Source organism: Balearica regulorum, chromosome 2 (genome assembly GCF_011004875.1).
Source record: "Balearica regulorum gibbericeps isolate bBalReg1 chromosome 2, bBalReg1.pri, whole genome shotgun sequence".
Classification (NCBI taxonomy): Eukaryota; Metazoa; Chordata; class Aves; order Gruiformes; family Gruidae; genus Balearica; species Balearica regulorum.
The window spans coordinates 21,247,075-21,270,253 of record NC_046185.1 but is presented as its reverse complement, the minus strand read 5'-3'; the positions used below and the strand labels follow the sequence as shown (position 1 = coordinate 21,270,253).

The window sequence follows — 23,179 nt, the reverse complement described above, 5'->3', positions numbered from 1 at the left end:
TGGCTGGACGATGAGTTCCTTAATAATTCCCTCCCTCCTTGATTCCTTTTTTCTGCATGTTTTGTTTTGCAAACGCTGGGTTACAGTCTCACAGGAAAACCTAAGCCAGTAAGCACAGCTCCAAGTAGAAACAGGTTTATACACACCACCTTGATGGCAATATCTCCATCAGGCATTACAGGAAACACCCGCACCTCATCAGCGATGGTAATATTTTATCTGACCGTATTTCCAGATTCAGTGCCCAACCTCAAAGTCAGATTGTGGCTAATGCACGTTGCAATGTTAACAATAACATATTCTTCCCAGAAAAACTAAAATGACAGGTGTAGCTATTGATGCTTGAAGCACATACTCTGACCTAAAGACTCACAATCTGCTGCGCTCAATCCAGCAGACACTGTGGCAACAGAGCTGGGCTGGAATCCTGCTGGAGACAGGCTGAACTTTAACTTTGTCCCCCCAAAATGTGGGGGGTTTCGTTTGCTTCTTAAGCTGGAAATGAGCATCTCCCTATGCCTTATCGAAAGATTATTCTCTTTCTAGTGTATGACACAACGTGCTGTAGGGAGTGTGTATGTCATGCGGTCTCTTTTCATATGTTACAATATTTGAGTGTACACCCACAGTTAAAAGGCTGCTTCTTATGAAATGTGTATCCTTCGGTTAATTTTTGCAGCTAAAGTCTTGCTGCATTGTAATTGCAAGCAGTATTGCCCTTCTGATTATTCCTCCTGACTTCCCTGTTTCTGCAAAAGAAGCAATTACAAAGAACCAAAGCGATAATACAGCAAACATAACTTTAATTCTGCTTTCGGTGATTTATCAGTTATTATATTTTGAATTTCTCTGCAGATCGTTGATTCCAGTTCGATTTTGTTCATACATCAATTTTGTCTAATTCTAGGTAAATATAAGTCACATTTTTTACATTATACCCCTCAGAGGGCTTTATTTTTTCATTTCAGTAACCATTATTTGAATCATAAAAAAACACATTACGGTATTCATAATGCACTGCTTATGTGACAGTTTTTGAACTTTAGTATTCTTTTCTGTAGTGTGCTGGCTTAGCAGCCTATAAAAGAGACATATTGTTTATAATGTTTCTTCGCCACAACAAATGACGCACTTCTAGGGTTTATGAAATGGCAGTAGTTTCCTAAATTTGTGATTCTTCTGTGTTCAGCAGTCAAGAACAGTTGTACATCTGCTCAGCACAGACTTTAGGAGACTATGAACTTTAATTGAGGAAAAATAATGAGGGTTCAGGGACCACTGATACAGAGTCGGTTGGTAAGGCAGGTGCCCTGCTGCCAGATCAATGGATTATTTACTCCTTTGTCATAAACAAGAAACAGTTGGGTCTGTGTAGAAATCACATTCATATTCCAAAGCCAGGCTGCCTTTTTCTGTTCCCTTGTAAACATGCAGTATATTGAATACTTTTAAAACTTGCTCTGAAAAACATCATAACTTTGCCTCTTCACTTAATGATGTAATGTTTACCTTAATGGTACAATTTAAAGGGACAATTTTAAATTCAGTGCTACTCATTTTGTCAAAATCCTAGTGGGCATATTTAATTAATCTATACTTTGTGTGCATAGAAAGGATTCTGAGAGGGGGCTTGGAGGGTGTTGCCTGTGTATACAAAGGCATATTTGTAATGCACAAAGCTAGATAAAAATATAGAATGAGAAAGACAATCATATGAAGATATTTAGAAGGGAAGAAAAAAGATGAGAAATACAGATGAGCACATTTAAGTCAATCTTTTACAGTCTGACTACCATAATGATAATGTTGTTTCAGAACAGAGTTTATAAAAATTTTACACACCACTGAAGTGGAATTTCCTGATGCTTTAATCAGAAAAAATACAGACTGCTTTTCCAGGTGAGTCAAGCAAGTAATCAGGAGTTTCAGTAAGCATCCCTAATCCTGGGTGTGCTAGTGGCTATCTTTTACACACCTGTGTAACCCAACAGGGCAAGGTCAGCCAAAAAGGGCATGTTCTGATCTAATAGGTATTCATTAGAAAAGCAAACAAAGACCCCTGTGCAAGATTGCGTGGAATAAGCCTTAATTTCCATTTTAACAAGTCACTTAGTCTTACATTACTCTGTGCCATTCAAGAAAATATGGATGCTTAAATCACTCGTGTCAGAGGTCGTGGGATTGAGTTCCTGGTAATGGGTTGAGGCCCAAGGAGATCTGACTTCTGAAAGTAGGGCGCTAATCATCTGATCTCCTACATTTCTCCCCAAACTGCTAAATAAAAGTTGTTTTCAAGAAATTACCTTTTTTTTTTTTTTTTTAATCTAATGTCATGTGTGGCAATCTTTTTCCAAAGAATTATTCCTTTTCACAATCCACATCCATATTTTTAATCAATAATTCTGAGTTAATCTTTTGGAGAATCTCAGTTTTTAATGCCCAATCAGAATTACATTGTTGTATGTAAAGTATCTATGACAAAAAACAATTTCTAAAACACAGATGATTTTTTTTCCCAACAAATTACTAATCAAATTACTAAAGTTATCCATACTATATCCAGATTTAATAAATAAATTTTTATCTTGTCAAAAATACAAAGTGCCCCAGCTCTATACCCTTACTGCATTTGAGATATTTTCCATCCCACTTTTCTGCTGTTCTGAATAATGCAGGATAGATCATGCTTTCCGTTCTTGACCATATAGTTTACTCCCAATATGCCACTCACTTTTTTCCTCATGTTTTACAGAAGTGCTTTCCATTTCTTTGCGCATTACCATTTCTGCATCTATTTTTGGTGTTTGTTTCATGGCCATGCTGATGGGGTGATCACAGTCATGAAAAACACGGCTTTGGAGTGAGTGCGCCAACATGTGCATACTATAAGGGCTGGGAAACAGACTGATCAGTGACAGAAAAGTATTCGCACTTGGCACTGGAGCTACAAGGTGCTACTGATGGGACTAGTATAGTGATAGTTGTCACCTATACAATACATCAATTTTCTATGCTCAGATGTACTCAAGCTATACAGGTACTCCAGATTTATTCCAGAGCACTTGGAAATAGAATTTGGTCTGCAATTTTCTCTCTCCAGTGATGATCTAATCCAGAAATGAAGGAACAAGTAAATGCATTTATGGAATTTTCATATTATATTAATTCCATAATAAAAGCCAATGACTATAAAATGTATACATTAAAATTGATGGAATACTTGTAATTTATTGATAATCAGGTAATTTGTTAATTACCTAGAACTTGGAATTTTGGAATTAAAAGGCAGTGAATTTTAAAAGAAGAATAATCACAGTATCTAATTTCTGTTTATATAATAATTATAAATCTCGAGACCAGCTAGCCTAATTTTCTTGTAGAACTTGTTAACCAATGGTCAGGAAATATTTTAATAAACTATTATGGCCACCAGTAACTACAGTGATGATAGGAAATTTGTATAGGAAATACATATTACTCGTATATTTAATTTGCTAATTTTCATTTGTAAAGTATAATTGCAATCCGAAGAGATAAGTACTGCTTAGTGTTGAAGGATGTACTCAGAAAATAGCGAGCTTGTCTGGTGTGTCACAATCTGAAGCAACATGTAAAAAAATACAAGATTTGTTAATCTTTAACGCTGTGCACAGAACGTTGATATTTTATCTGCTGTCCTGCATCCTCAGGAGGAAAACCCTACGTGTTTCTGAAGTGTGTTGCTTTTAGTTTGACCGCCATGAGCTTCATGTGCACTTGTAAAAGCTGATGTAATAGCTGTTTGTATTTCATACAGCCATCTCCCGAGTGAGCCATAGGGGTTAATCTGAAGATTAGTAGCTCAAATCCCAGCATTTTCCGTAGCATAGTTTTCAATTTTAAATTGTATGCTGTTATTGACAGTCTCCATTCCTTTCACTTTTTGTTAATTTTGATATTTGTAAGGGCTACTGGAAGTTCAGGGTAAAAACAAAGCTAACAACATGTGTAATACCCCAAAATACTTTTCAAAACTGCAAGAAATAAATGCATCTTTGCAGTCCTGACTCCATGTGAAATTTTCTACCTGTCACTGGGCCAGAGACAGGCTGATTGTGTTTCTGATGCTTCTACTAATCTGAAGTTTTCTTATGGGATTAACATTGTTCTTTCAACGTAAACAGGATCCTCCCAAGGACTGTATGGGATCATTCTGAAATGAAAACAATAATATTGGTAAACATTTTTACTGGAGAGCCTCTAAAAATCTAGCCTTTTGTCTGAATTTCAAAAATCTGCAGTTTATATTAGTATTTTCCAAATAGCATTTGTTTTCATCCCTGTATCTACTGCTGTCTTCTCCTTCTCTTTTCCTAATGGCTCGCTAACCTAGCAGTAAGGATACAGCTGTATCCAAAGGCTGGATAGCAAAAAGAGCTCAGACTGGAAATAAATGCACTTTTTAAACACTGAGATTAATTAGTCCTTGGAACACTTTGATTGTGATATATTGTCTATCAGTTTGTTTCTTTTAATGGAGACTGCATACTTTTTGAAAAGAAAAATGTGACTGCAACTCGTGAAGCACAAGCAGTTCCCAGAATTACTGGGTAAATTCTAAGATATGCAGCAGGCAGGATGCCAGACGTGATAACCAAAACACTTCCTTCAGGCGTTAAAATCAATGGAAATGCCCTTCCATTATTTTGTTACTCTCTTCTCACTTCTCCTGTTACTTGCTCCCATGTTTTCAGTACTTCTTGCCATGCCTTTAGATCTCGGGTGAGAAGGAATCACTTAGTGCTTTTTACAAGCAGAGTAGGATTCTCGTGGGAGATGATAAAGCACGATTGCACTGGAAGCAGAGATAGCGTAAAACTTCTCCTTGCATCCTCACCTGATTCCTAGCATTTGAACCTTGTGTGCTAATGGCACCTGAGATTCCTAAAAGAAGGGAGCAGTGTGGCAGGTTATCAAAGATGCTGTGTTACAGACATCTTTTGAGCTGTATATCTGTTAGAGAGGATTGATGACCCTCTACATTGTGGGTTGGTCTTTTTGTTTGGTTTTTGTTTCATTTTGATTTGCTTCCCCCCCCCCCCCCCCCCCCCCCCACATAGATGTTAAGATCAGATTCTGGCCTAAGCTAATAAGACCTTTCTTTGAGGCAGCAAAGGCTACGATATGATTTATGACTGCAGTGGTGGGGTAGGCAGACTCAGGGACATACACGGACCTTCCCTAGGTGTGGGATTATGCAGCCAGGTGACTACCAAAGCACGTTACGCCAGTGTGTAAGGGTCTGGTTGGTGCTGCTGAGGAGAAAGGGAGGAGAAAACCTCTCCTGAGAGTTGCAGTGCAAAGGGTGGGAGTTTCGGTTAAGGGCACTGCAAACGACAACTACGTTTATCTATTATCAGTTATTAATATAGCCAGATGGCGTTGGTTTGGGAAATTTTTTTCCAGTTAAAAGGAAATCCGGAAAAACTAAGTTTTACCTTTTTCTTCTTGACATAAGTCTGCAGCGCAGTCCCTGAAGCTGACGTAGATGCAGGGACGGAAAGGTGAAACGCTGCTTTGTTCCAGCACGGCTGCGGCAGGCTGGGGGTCGGTACCGGCTGCTCAAACTGCCAGGACTCCCCCTAAACTACAGGGGCCACTTCCTCCGTTACAGTAGTTAAACTGTCACCTACCAAAATTAAAATGAACGTGGTACATTCGCTGAAGTTAGGGTGAAGTGTTTTACTGCAATGCAGGCACATCTTCTGCATGAAACACCACAGTTGTAGCACAGGAGTGCAAGCACAAATGCAAAGTCCCATTTTTGGAAGATTTTTAATTTGGCCCACTTCAAATGAAGAAGAGAGCTAAGGGGGGGGGGGGGGGAAGTGTCCCACAGGCCTTCTAAAAAATGCACATTTACCATTACCATGCTATGAACTGTGAATGCAGAGGTCTATCACAACCAGACTTACGAGAAAGAGAAGGTTATTCTATAGATTAGCAGTTAGTATAATGAAGTCATTTTGAGGGGAAAAAAAATAAATCAATGTTTATGCTTGCATCACTGTATTTATATAGAGATAGTAAATTCAGCACTCTGGATGGGACTAAAAAGTTCATGGGTTTTTTGTTGTTTTTTTTTTTTATTCTGCAAGAATTACTGCAGTAGATCAGACAAAAGATCATTCTAACCCTCCACATCTTATCCCTAGAAAATGCTTCATCCATCTTCTTAACACCCACATCCCTGAAATTCATATTTATTTTTTTTAAAAAAAAGAGGTAAGTCAGTAGATAAGGGGGATTGATGCCTTATCTGACAATCTGACCAAAGCCTGAACAAATGCAGTCTAATTGCCCCTTGCTAACTCTGCAAGCTGGACTACAGCCCCGCTCCCCCCTTCCCACGCCTCTACCTACATTTGAGCACGAAATGGCAGCATCTCATAAAAGCCTTTTCTCTGGGGTAATGTGGAGATATCGAGAGAAGCTCATCCTTTGCCATATTTATTTCCCCTTCCCTGAATCAGTAAAAGTACAATAGCAAAAACAATGATTAAGTTATCTTGAGAAGATTCAACTTTCATGTTGTAAAACTTGGACTAAAAAAAATCAATAAAAAAATTAAATCTACTGTATTTCATGGATTTGGGTAAGGAAAGACACAGATCTGATTAATGTGGGAGGTGAACTCACTTTGATAAAGGAAATGGGATATGTCTGCATTCAGATTCAATTACTAGTTATTCTGTTATGTACATAATTTTGTGAGTTAAAATTATTATAACACTGAAAAGTTTAAAAGATTTGGCTAGATTTATTTCATTAATATTTTGTTGGGTTTTTTTAAGTTGATTGTGAGAAAGATATCTAAATACTGTTTCTGTAAACAAACATAAATGCTCTAAAATTATGTTTTGAACAAACCAGAAACAGGTTATCACTGAGATTTTCAGGAATGAAGATACTTAAGTATTCATGACGTCTACTTAAGCCTTTATTCCAAAAAGTATCCTCATGCAAATAGAATAAATCACATTGCAAGCCTTTCAGAAATGCCATTTTCAGACTCTACCTTCTGATGATTACTGTTCTCTTTTTTCTGTAAAGTTCTATAGAGAATATATTTTAATTAGCTTCCACTTGATACCACTTCATACACACTGCCCAGATTTGACCCAGTGTCTGATCATATAGAATGCATTACAAAAGAACTGGTCATTTGAGTGCTTTAATATAGCTTTGCATTAATGTGAGACATCATTTAGACAAGGCATTAAAAGTGTTATTTTAATGACTGAAGTGTGTAGGGTGGGAAGAAGCTTAATCTTTATAGGAAGAACAATTTCAATTAGCTCTAAAATATTAATTTGTTGGTATAACTATATACTCTAATGTATTTGGCTACAAAAAAATCTAATGAATAATACATTGCTAGATCCCGGTCTAATTCCTGTGTTGTAACTAATACTGCCAGTTGAAACAAGGAAAATAGTCTGTTAACGTTCATGATTTTGGTTGTGGGGGTTTTTTTTTATCTGATTGCTCATAACAATTTTTTTTCAGCATAATTTGAAAAGGTAGCATAAATAAGGAAAACAACATGTGGCTATTGGATTATTGAATAGTTTGTAAATAGAAAGTCAACATTTGTTTTCAGAAAGCGCATGGGTTTTTTTTGTTTACCCAGTGAATTTAAAATACATTACAACTGATAGAAATATGGTATCCGCCTGTGGAAAGCATGAAGACATTATCATAAAATACCTAGGTGCTGTTAATCCATAAATACTGTGTCCGAGAAGCAGATATATTGTGCTTGTGACTCCTGCTAGCCCATAATTTAATTTCTTAGCCTTATTTGCCTCATTTCTTATGGCCAGTAGTACCCTCTCGAGTAGTTTTATAAGAGAACTTCTCATAAAATCAATGGGAATAACGTAGTTAAAATTGTCAAGTACTGAGAACACCTTGTTTGCCATAGGTATATCTAAGGCCTTGGAAACCAGATAGAGTTTTGGAATTTCAGCATTTTTCTTTAAAATAATTTCTATTATTGTGGAAGGATGCAGAGTTGCAGTGCAGCTTGTTAACTGCACAATAGCTGGATAGAGCTTTCTCCAAAACAGTCAATCCATAATCTCACCTGTGCCAATGTTGGTGATTTTACTGATGAAAAAGCTTAATTTTATGAAGTTCAAAGTAATCTTACACTTCCCTTTGGTGTCAGAATTGGTCACAGACTGTTTTGTAAAAGAATACTGTGAGCCTGCTACTGGAGGGTGTTTTTTGCAGTTCATCCCCTGAAAGAAGCCAAATGCTCAGCTTGTCTAAATGGTGTAGCTGCATTAAAGCCGACGAAGTGACCATCTTGGATTATTCTACGTTCTCATATCACTCTAAAAGAATACCTATGCAAAATGGAGTTCACACCTTCTTAGTGTTTTAAAGCATCACTACTGCTTATTTAAGTGCTCATGCTCAGAAAAGAATTCCGTGCTCCTGTTCACAAAAGAATGGAGGCACCTGGTGCCCAGACCTGGTTCTGGCTATTTCTGGTGCCAAGAATTTCCTGTTGTCTATCCTCCAGGTCAGCATGCCAGATCAGTCCTCAGATGCACTAATTTTTTTCTCACTGATTGAGCAATGAGTCGTTACATACCTTTCTTAGGTCACCGAGTCACTTGTTCGAGTCAACCACCTAACCTGGAGACAGCTAAGGCTCTCCAGACACCACGTTTGACTCTCTGAGGTGCTTGTTTAGCACCTTCTGCTGTAGTCTGCTTTGTACCGTCATTTCCCAGCAAAATGAAAAATGTATGCTTACTAACAAACTGTGAATTAATGTAATCATTTCTTTCAATAAATAATCTCAATTTGGGTAGCCCGATTTCTTCGTTTGCGTACTCTGGGATAAAAATGCTTCATTTCTCATTTTTGGCAGCCTATTGTTTTTTCCTTTTCTCTGCAATAAATGACGGAAAGTTAAAGCAAAAAAAACAACCTAAGAATCTTTTAAAAGAAGAGAAACCTATTTGCAGTTTCAGAAACTAGGTAAAAGAATGCTTTTGTAATAGATTTCATGCAGCAGTTGGCATTGGCAGTACTGCAAAAAGAGATGTATTCTGTCGTGCTCTGTTTGATCAAGTGCTAAACCCGTGTGATCAATAGAGAGACAGATGTCGGGTGCAGATGGCGATGCCGTGATACCTGGGGCAGAGTGGGCCTGCCAGAATGACAGAATGGGAACAAGGAAGAGCAGCAATGCAACAGAATGTGACAAATGAAATTAGGGTTTATACTAGTCGATAATTTACAGCTAATAGAAAGTGACAGAATTTTTCAGCATACAGCACATTTACTCTCGTAATACTATAGTCAATGCATTTTTCATGCAAAACAATAGGAGCTGCTATGAAGACTAGGCTCCAGCTATATGTATTTTGTTACATTGCAACTTGTACAATTGATTTTTAAATAAAGCTACTAACATCACATTTCAAGGAAGCACCAAGTCTATGAAACAAGATTGTATTTTCAACTTTGAAATGAGTCCATCTGATACTCAGATTGTGTAGCAGACCTCTAACAAGAAAAGGAAGACATTATTACCTGTTTATATGAATACAAAGTAGAGATCCACCACAGCCACGTAAATAAGCATTGAATGGCTATTGTTATATGGAGACTGAGTTTGCCATCTATTTCATTCTTTTTATTAATTAAAATCATGGAGTGAGCACAGTGAGATTTCTTCTCTCCCCCTCTCCAAATTCCAATCTAAAATACATAGTTAATGCACTTGGCAGCTTATTGTGTTATATTTTATGCTGATATAATTCAGAGTAGAACAATTGGTAGCTTAGGGTTATACTCTTTATGTTAAAGGTTAAAATCACTTTTATTTCCTTTTGTGGCTTTTCTGAGTCTCGTGAACTACGTATGCATGTGTGTATGTATACACGTGTATGTATGCATGGAAAATACACGCACACACAAATATAAATAAATATAAATATAAATATAAATATAAATATAAATACATATATATGGAATTTTAATATATTCAAAATGAATCACACACTCCTCCATTATACTCTCCAAGTTTACCCTAATGTCAACTCTAAGAAAAACAGGGCTCCCATCCTATTGAAAATGAAGGTTGTGAAAGTTGTATTTATGACTGAAAATGTAATGTAGTGGTCAAATCTTTTATTATGCAATTTAACGTTTTCTATTTATGGGACAAAAGGAATGGACATTTTTATAATAAAAGAGCAGTTAGGCCCTATTCTGCAGACTTGATTTTCATCGGTTCTGGGAGTGAAGGGTCTTTCTTTAACAGCCTCTGATACGGCATTCAGCAAGCCAAACTGAATTAGAACAGGGAAAAAAATCCTTCTTGCTCTTCTTTTCCTGCTACCTGCTCAGCGTGATATATTTTTCACACATAAAGGTAAATATCTCCTAATGCTGATGTCACTTGATTTTTAGGGTAAAATCTGAACTTAGTTTGGACACAGTAAACACAGAAAATCACCATTATGAACACCAATGCCTTTCCTTCAGGCCTCTGACAATCCACCCAGCTATCTATCACACTCATTTCTATGGTGTGTTAGTTCCAGTGGACAGTCATTTTGACTTGATGTCATGATATTCACACCTAGGTGAGAGAAGACCTTTTGATGTAATTTTTCTTCCTGAAGCTGTGCAACTGTCAGTCTTTGTTATGGTTACATAGAGCATAGCTAAAGTTCCATCAATAATTCCTTGGATAATGATAGGTTAGTTTGACAAGAACAGCTTTGTAGGCTGTTGATATGTACGTCTATTAGTAAAACAATGCATTTTCCCATTCTTTGATGTGCCTTTTGGCAACGTGAATTTGTTGCTTTTCCCATGCCTACAGACAGCATCTATCTTTTTTTTCCTCCCTAGGAATTTGATTCTTTCCAAAAGCAAGTTTGTGGTCTGATAAATAATGTCTTTCCTTGCAAATTCGGGGCCTCAAACAGATTCATTTAGTCAGAAAAGGAGCTCATAGTTTTCTTCATCCTATTTTTCCTACACTAGACATGGTATGGACAGTTGGAATCTTACAGGTATGACAAGGAAGGATAAATAGCTACATTTAGCATTTGTAATATTTGGCACAGATGACAGATATTGAAAATGTATCACGCAATCTTTATACCTTGATTGACTGTTTCTATGTCACAAGTTTTGGTGAGTGTGCAAGAAACTTGCTATTATTACCAATCCAGATTACTGCTGAAAACTGTGCTGGAAGACTTACCTCCAAAATAACACACCTGTACTTGCTTCGGGTTTATCTAATACACTAAGCCTGCATTTAGTAAACTTTACTGCATTTATCACTTATTCTGTCTAACACAGAGAGGTCTTGAATTACCATCACATTCGGCAAATCAGATGGTCAAGCCTGTAGTAGAGACAGAAGTGTTAAGATTCAGAGTGCCCTGGAGAAAGAAAGAAAGTGATTAACCTTGAAACACAAACATCTTACCATGGATGGTATAATGCTTAAAAAAGAACATAGTTTTATTGGTAATATATTCTTCCCTTCTCCAAAGTTGTAGCCAAGCAAAACAGAAGAGACAGCAGGTCTTCTCCTCTGAGCACTGGCACGGTGGTATCATCTTGGAAAGCCAAGCTGGGAGAAGAACAATCATCTGTGATACTGAGAGTCTGGCATATTTCGGGTGCCATTAATCCACACGCATGTGCCCCAGCTGCTACGCTGGCTGGAAGGGGCTCACCTGTTGCAAAGACATCGTCTATCCGGTAACTTAGGGAGCCGAAAAAGAATGAGCAGATGTGTCAGCAGGAGCTGGCACCAGATTAAGAAACAAATCAGGACCAGAGGTTTCTTGCGACTCTGTTGGCTCCAAGTTCAGGCCTATAGAAGGGCTCATACTTTATGCAGTCAGAAGCATTCTCAGAGATTTATTTTGATTGACACAGAAATTCTGCTAGTAGGCTAGCAGGTTGTTCAAATGGAAATTGTGTGAATAATTTCTTGTAGAAAAATTTGGTGAGCAAAATAGCATTAAATGTTCATTCTCCAATCTTTTATGGTTACCTAGAAAATCGCTGAGCATTTTCAAGTAGTTTCTCAAGTACAGAAAATGTGCATTGGGTATATGGTTCACTGAAAAGTTCTTAGTGTGTCTGAAGCTGTAGGTATCATAGCCATCTAATATTATAAATTATGTGTATGCTGATATTGTGGAGCCTTTCCCCATTAGTATGACCATATGGCTTAATGCATAGCTACATTATCACAGGTGTGACATGCTATGTCCCTTTATATACTATGAAAGTCAGAAGTACCAAACAGCTCTATTTCAGTGACAATATACAGCTTTATCTGAGCCCCAAAGGCAAACATTCAACTGTATGAGACTAGATTTCTAATTTAAACACATCTAAAGATTTTTTGCTACAGATCACAAAAGCCTATACGGTTTTTAGAACAAGAGAGAGGCTGTCAGTTTGCCCTATTTGAAAGCTCAGTGCACCCAGATCTGGAGTACTGCATGCAGCTCTCATCTCCACAGCTGAAGGAGGGCAACTGGAGCGATCAAGGGAGCAGCTATCTTATAACAATAGGCAAAAAATCTGAGACTTGTCCATTTGGTGAAGAGAAAGCTGAGGGGGAGATTTGATACAGGCTTACAAAATCTTGAAGCCGGTGGATAAAGTGAATGAAGAACTGTTATTCCTCAAATCCTGCAGTGCTATGGGAAACTGGGAGAAGAACAATTTAAAACAGATTATCACGGCAGGGAGTTAACTCTGTGAACTTCATGCCACAGGAGCCTGTGAAAGGAGACAGTATCAGCAGGTTCAGAGAGAGATTGGACAAATTCATGGACAACAGATCTGTAAATGGTACTAAGAGGATGTACCTGCCAAGATTCCTAATCCATGTGCATGCTTGGGAACTCTTAGGGGAAGGAACTGCAGGAGAAGGCCAACTTCTTATATTCTTACTAAATAACATCATTTGTTGCCACTCTGGAGACACAGTCTGAACGAGATAGACCACCCTCTGTTCCAGCAGGGTATTTTTTATGTTTCTGAAGATGATGCAGTAGCACAAAGACTATAAAAGAAGTCATTCTCCTATCAACAATATCAGACAGTAGGAGTGCTCCTGAGTCGTGGTTTTTAGCAGAACTATTAGTAAAGGAGACCCTTAGAGACATTTGTAAGTAAGGCTAATAAATAGGATTGTGTTTCATTCTTAAAAGTATTTATTCCTAAAAAATATCAGTATCACTTCAGATTTTAAAAGGTGTAAAGACAATTTTCATCTTACTGTCATTTGACCTTCAAATTAGGCTATTTAATGGGATTACTCTTTGATGGTGAATGAGAAAGATGTACGTTTCCTTCAGCAAGTGCAGAGCACCAAGCACTAATGCTGCAGCGTGAAGACAGGCACCCAGACAGGGTGGGCAGACATAGAAAAGCTAACCAAAGGTTCTAATTATCATCGATATCAATATAGTATTCCTAACAGTTAGGTTGCTACCCAGAGGATCTTTCTGCAGAAGACTGATCACTGCCATATTCTAGAGCCTTTCCGTCGTCACTTGCATTTTGATGGCACCTATATCGTGTTAAAACTGGCATATCTCCTTTTTAGCAGGCACAATTCCACCCTAACAGATGGCCATGATGATAGACATGCCAAAGAACCAGTATGTGTATCAAGTTTGATTATTAGGGATGATATTCCTATCCAAGAACGTTTGAGTGGCATTCTGTACCGATCGTCTGAACCTATTGGTATGGGTTGGAACAAATGCTGTTTCGCTAAAGTCAATGGATGTGTTAACTACAAAATAGGGAGATGAAGACTACGTAATTTAAGGTCTTGGTAAAATGGAAATAAAGACCACTGCCTCTGGATCACTCTACTCTAGCAAGAATCAGTCACAAAGCAAAATCGTTAACTTCTACTGGCTATCTAATGGCATAATTTAGTGGTTTTGGTATATTTCCTAGTAAATACTTGTTCTTTTTCAAATTACACTGTAGCTGGCCAGAATAGATCCTACTGCACAGCAGGCAGTGCAAAAATCTCCTGAAAGGAGAGCTGAATCAGTAGAAAGTTGGAGCAATATGCAAAGGTTTCTGAAAGTTGAATTGCCCAACTACTAGCAGTGACTCCTGTTGTCACAAAGTATGTTGTGCTGTACCTGTTTTTTACCACAGTGCAAAACTGTCACATTTTTCATAAGAAATAACTCATTTTAAAATAGAAGACATTTTAATGACAGCAGAAATATTTTAGCTGGTTTAAACTGAAATTAGTATGTTGTGAAAAAATTACATTATCAAGGTCCCCACTCTTACTTGTGCCAGAGGCAAATATGAATCACAGGTGTCAAAAAAGGCATCTAGTATTCACATGTTTTCCCTCTGAAAGAAATCAGTGTGATGCATAAAGAAAGTCCTAGAGTGAAAAATCTTGTTAAACTAGAATTTCTATTAAATACCTACTTATATTTAGTGGCATTATATTTCTCTTTTAGTTAGTGATGAATAAGATTTTTAATTTTTTTCTTTGACATACATTTTTACCAAAGTACTGCTGAGGCATCAGTATTGGTTTCTTTCATACTTCTTTACTGTTTTGTACTTGTGTTTTGCATTTTAAGTACTGAAGGAAGGGTATCGAAGGCTCCAACTAGGTGGATTTCACAGAATTTGTAAAGCGGGAGTTTGTAATTTCTTTTCCATTTGAAATCAAAACATTTAATCTTGCCTACAGATGTCCATCCATTATTTCTATTCGTTTATCAGGGATTACGGTGGTATAGCAAAACCAGACATTTATTTGACTGGTCTAGTGGAGATGATACAAATGCACTTTTTTTGATGAGATAATAGTAATAATGATTTAACCTTTCAAAGTCATCAATGCATTTCACAACGCTTTGTGGATGCACTAAGCTATAAATTACACTTGTGGAGTCTATATGGTATGTTGATTGAAGTTAGCAGATCGTTCCCCTAAGTTTTCACTCACTGGCAGGTGTACAAAGCACCAGGTAACCCGACCACTACTGTCCTTTTTAAACTAGTAGTCCCAACCCATGATCTCTGACTGTTGAGCACATTTAAGAAGTGTCATTTGCAAATCATGTTAAAAAATGTTGAGCAAAAATGGTTCAAAAATCTTTTTTCTAATTACTATAAACACAAGCCTTTGAGAAGTCTTTAGTATTAAGATATGTTCTGGGGTATTTTATTTCTTTTGAGTTTTTCTTCCTTAGAATAATTTCTATTAATTTTTTTTCTTGATTAGTAATAGGGACACAGTTCAATAAGAGGATTGAAATAACTCAGAGATTGGGTTACTTTGGCAGTGGCAGATTGAAATTGAACTTCATTACTGTGCCTTTTACACAGGGAAAAAAAACCTGCAAGAGTAATGGTTCCCATTGCTACTTTTACCACCATTTTTCCCTAAGGAAAGTGAGGGCAATGCTAGAACACGCTGATGTGCATGAAGGGCTCATTCACTGCCCACGGCTGGCCCAGTCTGCTGGCGGGCACTGTTCACTTTTGGGGCTGCCCTGTATCCCGTGGGAATGTTTCACCAGAGAGGAGTTTGCATCCCTAATTCTCTCTTGGCTTGGCCTAGACCCTTCTTTTTTAGGAGCTTTTTTGTTCTTTTGTGCGGAGAAGCTTAGATTTTTAGCATGTCCATTTCTCTTAAGTATTTTCTTCAGTGATAACCTCTGTAATGCTCAATGGTTAAATGTAGGTGCTCGGATTTTGTTATAACATCCAGAGAAGCCAACACTGAAACTAGGCAGGAGAGATGCTTTTCTGTTTTCCAGTACCAAACCTTAAACAGTGAAATCTAGCTTTTGGAACACTATTAGGTGTTATGTGGCAGATTTTTTAAAAGGTACTATTCTGCCACAGGATTTGCAGAATGATTGTTGATGGCAGATGGATTTTTCACTATATTTAATTTTCAAATACAAGATCAGTTAAATAGAAGCTAGGTTAATCAGATAATTTATTGGATAAGCAATGTTTCTTGTTTTATGGTAATCGTTTAAGACCAATACTCTTAGTCAGGCATTGTTTTTCATCTGTTCGAAGTGTTACAGTTAGAAATGCCACTGATAGATAAGTATTCAGTCTCTGTGCACATTTTTTAAGATCAACATATCTGCTTTCCATGTCTTTACGAAGTTAATTTTGTGCTCTGTGTCTTCCTTGTGAAATTACAATTTACATTTTGATTCACCATAAAATTCAGTTCGAACTTTTCCTAGTATTTCATTCTAGAGATCCAGCTGCTTTTATTTAACAGATTGTCCTTTGATCTCAAGGAGACAATTGCTGTTTTACTCCTTTAATGAAGCTTGTATTATTATAGACAAAATGAATATTAGACCAAATGGTAGTAGAAATCCCAGAGGGAAACATGCTCCTCTGTCTGGATCTTAGAAAAGCAGAATAATTCATTTTAGTCAGTGTTTATATTCAATAAACCCATAGTCCATGTTCTTATTTACTTTCCTTTTTTTTTTTTTAACTATTTTTTTTTTTACTATTATGGGACAGTATTTCTGTTCATGAGATTCAAGGTACTAGTCAGAATTCCTCTGTCCCTGGTGACACTTTGGGCAACTCTTCAGTGTTACTGAGAAGAGATCTTCTGGTAAAGGAGGCAGGAGTAAACCAGGACACTTTATTTACATTTTTAAGCAGCTAATGCCCACTTCTTACCTGGCCTCTCAACAGACATCAGTGTGGATCATGTTTCTGTGCCTTTTGGATCATTTATTTCCTAGAAGCTAGGGGGGATCAGATTTGAAAGTGACATTTCAGAGGGGAAACGGAGGGGGATGGACACACATGGAGAACAGAAAGGAACAGAAGATAGAGGTACTTGAAGTTAAAAATTAGTTAAACATTTGAGAAAGGAGGGGTGGGGAGAATGCAAGTGACACGAATTTAGCAGCACACATACAGTCCCTTTGCCCTAATATGACACAGCGATAAAGTGGCCACAAACCAGCAGATTTATTAATAGCTTTGATAATGTTTTTGTTCTCTTGATTATTTTTCCACCTATGATATCTACTGTAGACAGAGGCACAACTTTGGGTACGGTACCATTGGTTGCACCACACTGCTGAGCTTAAGGTTTAATTTGGAAGTATCTTTGGGCATTACGTCATTCTGTAGAAAAATGCATACGCTGCAGCTGAGGGCACATTGTAAGGACATTCTAAGGTCTGTCACTGTTTGCTGCTAGATGTCATCACAGACAAAAATGCTGCTCAAAAAAAAAAAAAAAAAGGGTATATTTTGACTAGAGCAATGGCAATTTTCTCAATACAAATCGATTTGATGACCAGAAAGATACTGGTACTTTGGCAGATGTGCAAATGTGAGGAGCTTCACCTACCTGATTTCCGACCCCGTTCTACATCCAAATCCTGAAGCAACACAAACGATAGGGAAAGGGGAACTCCTGAATCAGCACCAAGTAGTGGAAAAAAAAAACCCCACAACATTTATTGCTTTTAAAATTATCATTAAGCAAAACTGAACCATCTCAGAATATGCAACACTTCCAAGAGTTAAATCCTTCTTAAAGAGAATTGGTAACCCTGGCAATGGAAATGTAGCCATGACTAATGATAATGTGGGCCCCCCAAACTATTTATCTTCTGGATACAATGTGGAATTCTTTCTAATACAGGTATAATTACTTCCAAACATTTGGCACCTGTGAGCAGAAAAGATCAGTATTTTGTCAGTTCTTAGTACGAGGTATACTTTTATTTTTGGTAGGATAAAAAAGAATTTGATTTCTTTTTCTGCTGTGTTTCTTGTGAAGTTATGTTAGAGAGCAAATAGGAGCTACGTACAAAGATTTAAAGTGATGAGCTGTCCCATGCCTGTTTACAAGTCAGGATTTCATTTTACATAGAGTTCTCTATAGCAACTTTTTAAAATTTAAATTAGAAACATGGCCAGCAATGCATGCAAAATGTTCATTCATTGTAGTAAACTACAAAAATATTGCTTTTATGCAATGAGAATGCCATTGTAGAATTTTAAAAGGCATAGAAATAAAAGACTCGGGATTGGAGTGATTTAAACAAACTCACTAGGATATAGTAGATGATTAAAATACAATCTATAATTACATTACACTGGTATCAGGTAAGGATAAAAGCCTATAAATACACTGGGGTCAGGGTAAGCATAAAAAATGAAACAGTTATTTGAATAATCTGAGATCAAGTTGCAGTAATTAAAAATGAATGTATTATTCAAATGAAGGAATTAGGTTACAACACTCCTCATATGAAAATATTATTGTGACAGACTGAAATAAGTTGGAAGCGATTTTGATAAAAAATTGGGGCAAGAAATAGAATGATTTACGTTGGGGAAAAAGTAGACAATCTATGTGGATGAGAGTATTTGCAACTCCTCCTCAAAATCCCCCATCAAAACCCATACCTTTCAGCTGGCCTTCAAGAATTATCCGCTACCCCTAGCCTCGTCCTAGACTTCACTCTCTCAGATATATAGATCAATCCATTAAAAATTAAAAGTGCTGTAGCTACAGATTCTACATGCAGTCACAAAGGAATTAATGGGATCTGCACCCACTAGCAGGCATATCATTTAATCTACCCCACACATTGCTGTTTATCCATTTTTATTGCCATTACCCAGGCCATTTCTGTCATTTGTCTCCTGTTCTTTCTTTGTCATCTCCTGCCAGTTTGGAGACCAAAGTCTACACATAAGACTGACACAAAACTGTGTTATTTATGTAAATAGTTAATGGCTACTTGCAGATTAAGCACTTGTTATTATAAGTAAAGGTTTTTGAAATCTGACCTTTCCATGGCAAACTCCTTGGGGCAGAAACCTGTCTGGAGGTGTCTTGAATACGTAAACCAAGGATATTTATTATTAATAACAATTAATAATGACAGAATCAGAAAGCAACTTCTTGGGTTTTGGGGTTTTTTCCAGGTAATAGCTTTCATATCCCTTATATTAATTAACTTTTACAAAGGTGTTCTGGGAGCCAGCTCAGAGTGGCTCTTTGCCATTGCCCATAGCAGAAGGGTAGAGAGCTGCTCTGCAGGTGCAAGTACGCCCACCAGCAGACCCATGTGAAATTCTCCCAGATAAGCAAATGAGAGCACCTCAGAAGTCAGAGCAAGATCAGGAGTAGGTTGCTTCATTTTTGCCTAGTGACTGCTGCTTGAAATTCTCCTCAAGCCTTTCCAGCATCTACAAAAGTCTACTGAGAAGATCATTTAGCTCACTTAAAATACACCCAGCTATGCCCTCTTAAATCCTCACTTGATCCTTTTGTCATCACGTAGTATATTTAAAGCTTTCATTCTTGCCTGTTAAATCCTTCATACTTCTCTCTTCTACCCTCTTTTGTCTTCCCCTCAAAATTCTGTTTGCTTTCCCCAAAAAGTGGTTGTTTGTCCATTTTATATCTTTTTCTTCTGCAATGACTTACACATTTCTTAAAAGGTTGTTCATGCTAGAACTTCCTTCTGGTATTGCCAACTCCCTTCTTTAAATTCCTACTCAAATATCCTATCATCTTGGCACACTTCCATTTCCAGAGAACTGGATGTAGCTATTAGATATAGATTAGATATCTGAGCTAACATTTAAAAGGCATGCAATCATACGTAGGGACTTCAGGTCAATAAGCTGAATAGTCTTGAATGACCTATGAAAACCAGCCAGATAAAGCTTTCTTTAAAAAAAGTTACAACTACAGCTTGCTATTTCCATTTCTCAACCATTATTCGCTCTTCAGTTGTCTGCGCACTGACATTAGTTAATTCGGTTAATAATACCATGCATAGGTATATGAGAAATGAGATAAAATGTTAATTCAGATTCAGAGAGATGACTTCTGTAGAACTTCCCTGAACTGGTAACTGAAGAATGCGAGGCACAATATCTCATACATAGTTTGCGTGTCTTTGGTAGTGCCATTAAGTAATGTATCCAGACCAGCTGCAGTGTACCTGTGCCACAAACTCTTCAACTTTAAAAATAACTATGTGTTTAGCTGAATATCATCCCAGCAGACTGATCACAGTGAAGATTTGAGAGGATTCTTGTAATGGCCAGTAAGTCAGATACTTGCACGTCTATGCATATGCTACAGTGTATGTGTTACCTGACTGGCATATAGATTAACAATAATCAGTTAATATTTTATCAGTTGGTATTTAATGAAAACTGAGAATGTGGAGTGGAGTACAGGGCTGAAAGCAGAGAGGAAAGAAAATGAGAAAAGAGAATTAATCAGGGAGAAGACACCAAATGAGAACCCCCTAGCTAAAAAGACTTAAACATACAATAAGAAGCTATACTGTTACGTCAAGCAGTATCTCCCAGGACTGGGGAAATAGGTCTAAACTGTCTCTTCTACACATGGGCAATATTTTCCATTATGAAGATAGACACTAAATCCCGTTTCCACTTCCAGGGCATAGAGAGCATTGATTTCTCCGGTGTCTTAATAAAGAAGTATGAGGACATATTTTTTGAGATAGAATAGTACAGGATCATCTCCTCAGGAGGAAGAAGGCATGTGTTAAGGGAAAGAGTAATGGAGCGTTTTAGTGATTCTGAGTTGTAGATGCAGATGGTTGTCCACGTGAGTGCTAACTTTTAGCAGAACAAAAAGATAGGAGACAGTGAAGCATCTCCAGCAGGTTGTGGATACTGTGAGGTTCACTGCTTGTAAACTGGCCAGCGTTCAAGAGACTGTGTTTTGGTCTGAGTTATACGTAGGTTAGGCAATGATGAACTGTGTTTTTCCGTGGTGCCAGATTGCATTCCGTTTCCATACCCCAGAGAGATTCCGAGTTGTTCATTATACTTTGTCCTGGTTAAAAAGGAAGAGTGGTAGTAGATAACACTTAGTGTCCAATAGGACTGGTCAGTGAAGTGTAGAGATGGGTCCGTCAGTGGCAGGGGGATCTTGAGAAGAGCCTTAACAGCAGGGCAGATTTCCAAGCGGACTGGGAGGCTTGATAGGTAATTGCTGCCAGTTCTTCCGTTCTGCTTCGTAAAAATCTATTCCCGGGAGCATCCCAAACATTTAACAGAACTTTCTCTTTAATCTCTGTGACTTTTTTGCTTAGAGTAGCCTCTTACCATTCCTCTTAAGATTTTGTGCAGTTTTAAAAAGGGGCCAATGGGGACACCGGGGTTCATGCCAGCACTGCGGGGCGAGCAGAATTTCACCTCGGTGTGTAATCCCTGCTCCTCCAAAAGCCAGATAGTTCTTCTGGGATCACTGCATGCTTGACATTGAATTTCTTCATTACTCTCATGAGAGAGAGATAAGTGTTCAAAGGTTTCCACAAACTTTTAACGTCACAATTCCCACGTGTTTCAGTGGGAGTCACGCGCCCTGGAATGCTGTTTTTGCTCAGCAACAGAAATATTATGAAGTGGCTGATGGTGGATAATTTCCAGTCTTAGCTGCATCTTTCCCCGATCCAGTTTCGCAGCAGAATGATGTAAGCAGAAATAAGCACCCGCTTGGCTGTAGGTAAGCAAAGGTGATTTCAATGAACATCTTCTGACAGGCAGGGGTGGAGAAAGGTCACCCTTGCTGTCTGGTTGAAGGACCGCTTTGGCTGTGGATTTGGGGAGACAGGGCAGAGGAGGGGGGCAGGCTCAGGTCACCGCTGCTCTGTCTGTGAGTCACAGCCCAGGTGTGCCCAAAAATTCAGTTTCCTGAGGACTTCAGCATCCACCATAGTCTGCCCGGCAAAGGTTGGCAACAAATACGTTCGTGCAGATGCGCTGTTTACGGCGTGGTTTCGTTTTTCTCAAAGTTTTTGGCTGACCAGAGGGAACCAACCAGGGCTCCGGGGGTGCGGTGGCCAGGGGTGCTACTCCGCGGAGCAGCAAGCAGAGTGACGCTCTCTGGGGCTTTTACGCTGTTTTAAGAGCACAGACGTACGATATTCAGGAGAAGGGAAATATTCCCTAAATATCTCTTGAAATGAGCTGACAAAATTATAAACCAGACTGTCTGGTTTGCACAGCAATCCGGCAGTTTATTGAAATCTCCTTCGTTACCGTCAGTGGGCGCACGGCTCGGCGCCCGCCCGGGAGGGGGACAACTCCCCTGCGTGACCGGGGCAGTGCCGTGCGCCGGCACTATCGCACTCCTTCACTCTCAGTCCCGGGAGCGAACGCATCTCACTCTGTCGTGACACGAAAAGCAGGGGGCGACTGTCAGGAAAGCAGCAGGGACGAGGGTGTCGCGTGGAAAGGGTTTAATCAAACTTCCTGACACCTCCCGGCTTTATCAGCCCCGGTGGCGCGATGTGCAGTGTTGTGTAAAATTAAATAAATAACGGCGCTGGCCCCCTCCCGCCCCCCGCACACCCCCGCCCGGCGGCACGGCAGGGCACGGCGCGGCAGGGCACGGCGCGGCAGGGCACGGCACAGCAGGCCGCGGCAGGGCACGGCGCGGCACGGCACGGCACGGCGCGGCGCGGCACGGCACGGCGGCGGGGCGGCAGCGCCATCTGCTGGCGGCGGGGCGGCGCTGGCGGCGCCGCGGGCTTCGTCGGGGCGCGCCCGCCAGGGGCGCTGCGGGGCGGGGCGGAGCGGCGCGCGGGGCAGGCTGTGGAGCCGGCGGGGCCTGAGGGGAGGCGGGGGCCGGGGCGAGGTCGGAGTCCTGCCCTGGGTGCTGTTACCAGCTTGAGGTGAGAGAAAACACCGGAACTGGTACAAAACTGAATCGTTAGTTGGTTAATCCGGTGTGGTCCTTGGGGGTTGCTTGGAGAGTTGGGCTGTTCACTGAAATTCACGTATCATACGTGGAAAGGAATGGAACGGATAGCGTGATGCGTACATTTGAAAAGTGATTCTGTGGTATTAAATCTGCCTTATTGTCATAGAACTCGGTCACGTGTTAAGATATATTTGCATAACTCACAAATTGTGATTTTTAAGGAACTTGAGAAATACAAAATAAGCTTCTAGATATTACAGATACTTCAATAACAAAATCTGCTAACATTGCCTCTTGTGTGGCAACCACAAGGAATTACAAGTTCCAGGTTATTGGCTTCTAATATTTTTTGATTTTTATTTT

The 23,179-nt window shown here is 39.0% G+C and overlaps 1 protein-coding gene across 5 annotated transcripts in view; it reads left to right on the top strand.

Annotated features, from left to right (window-relative positions):
- The window catches only part of ZFPM2 (zinc finger protein, FOG family member 2), a 317,797-nt gene that overhangs the window by 271,918 nt on the left and 22,700 nt on the right, over positions 1 to 23,179 (top strand). Inside the window, exon 1 of one of the 5 annotated variants that reach the window (XM_075743496.1) lies at positions 21,482 to 21,616. The exons of the other annotated variants lie outside the window; for them this stretch is intronic. The gene's annotated coding sequence lies outside the window, so the exon portion shown is untranslated. Of the gene's footprint in view, positions 1 to 21,481; positions 21,617 to 23,179 lie in introns of those variants that run through there. 5 annotated transcript variants of the gene reach the window in all.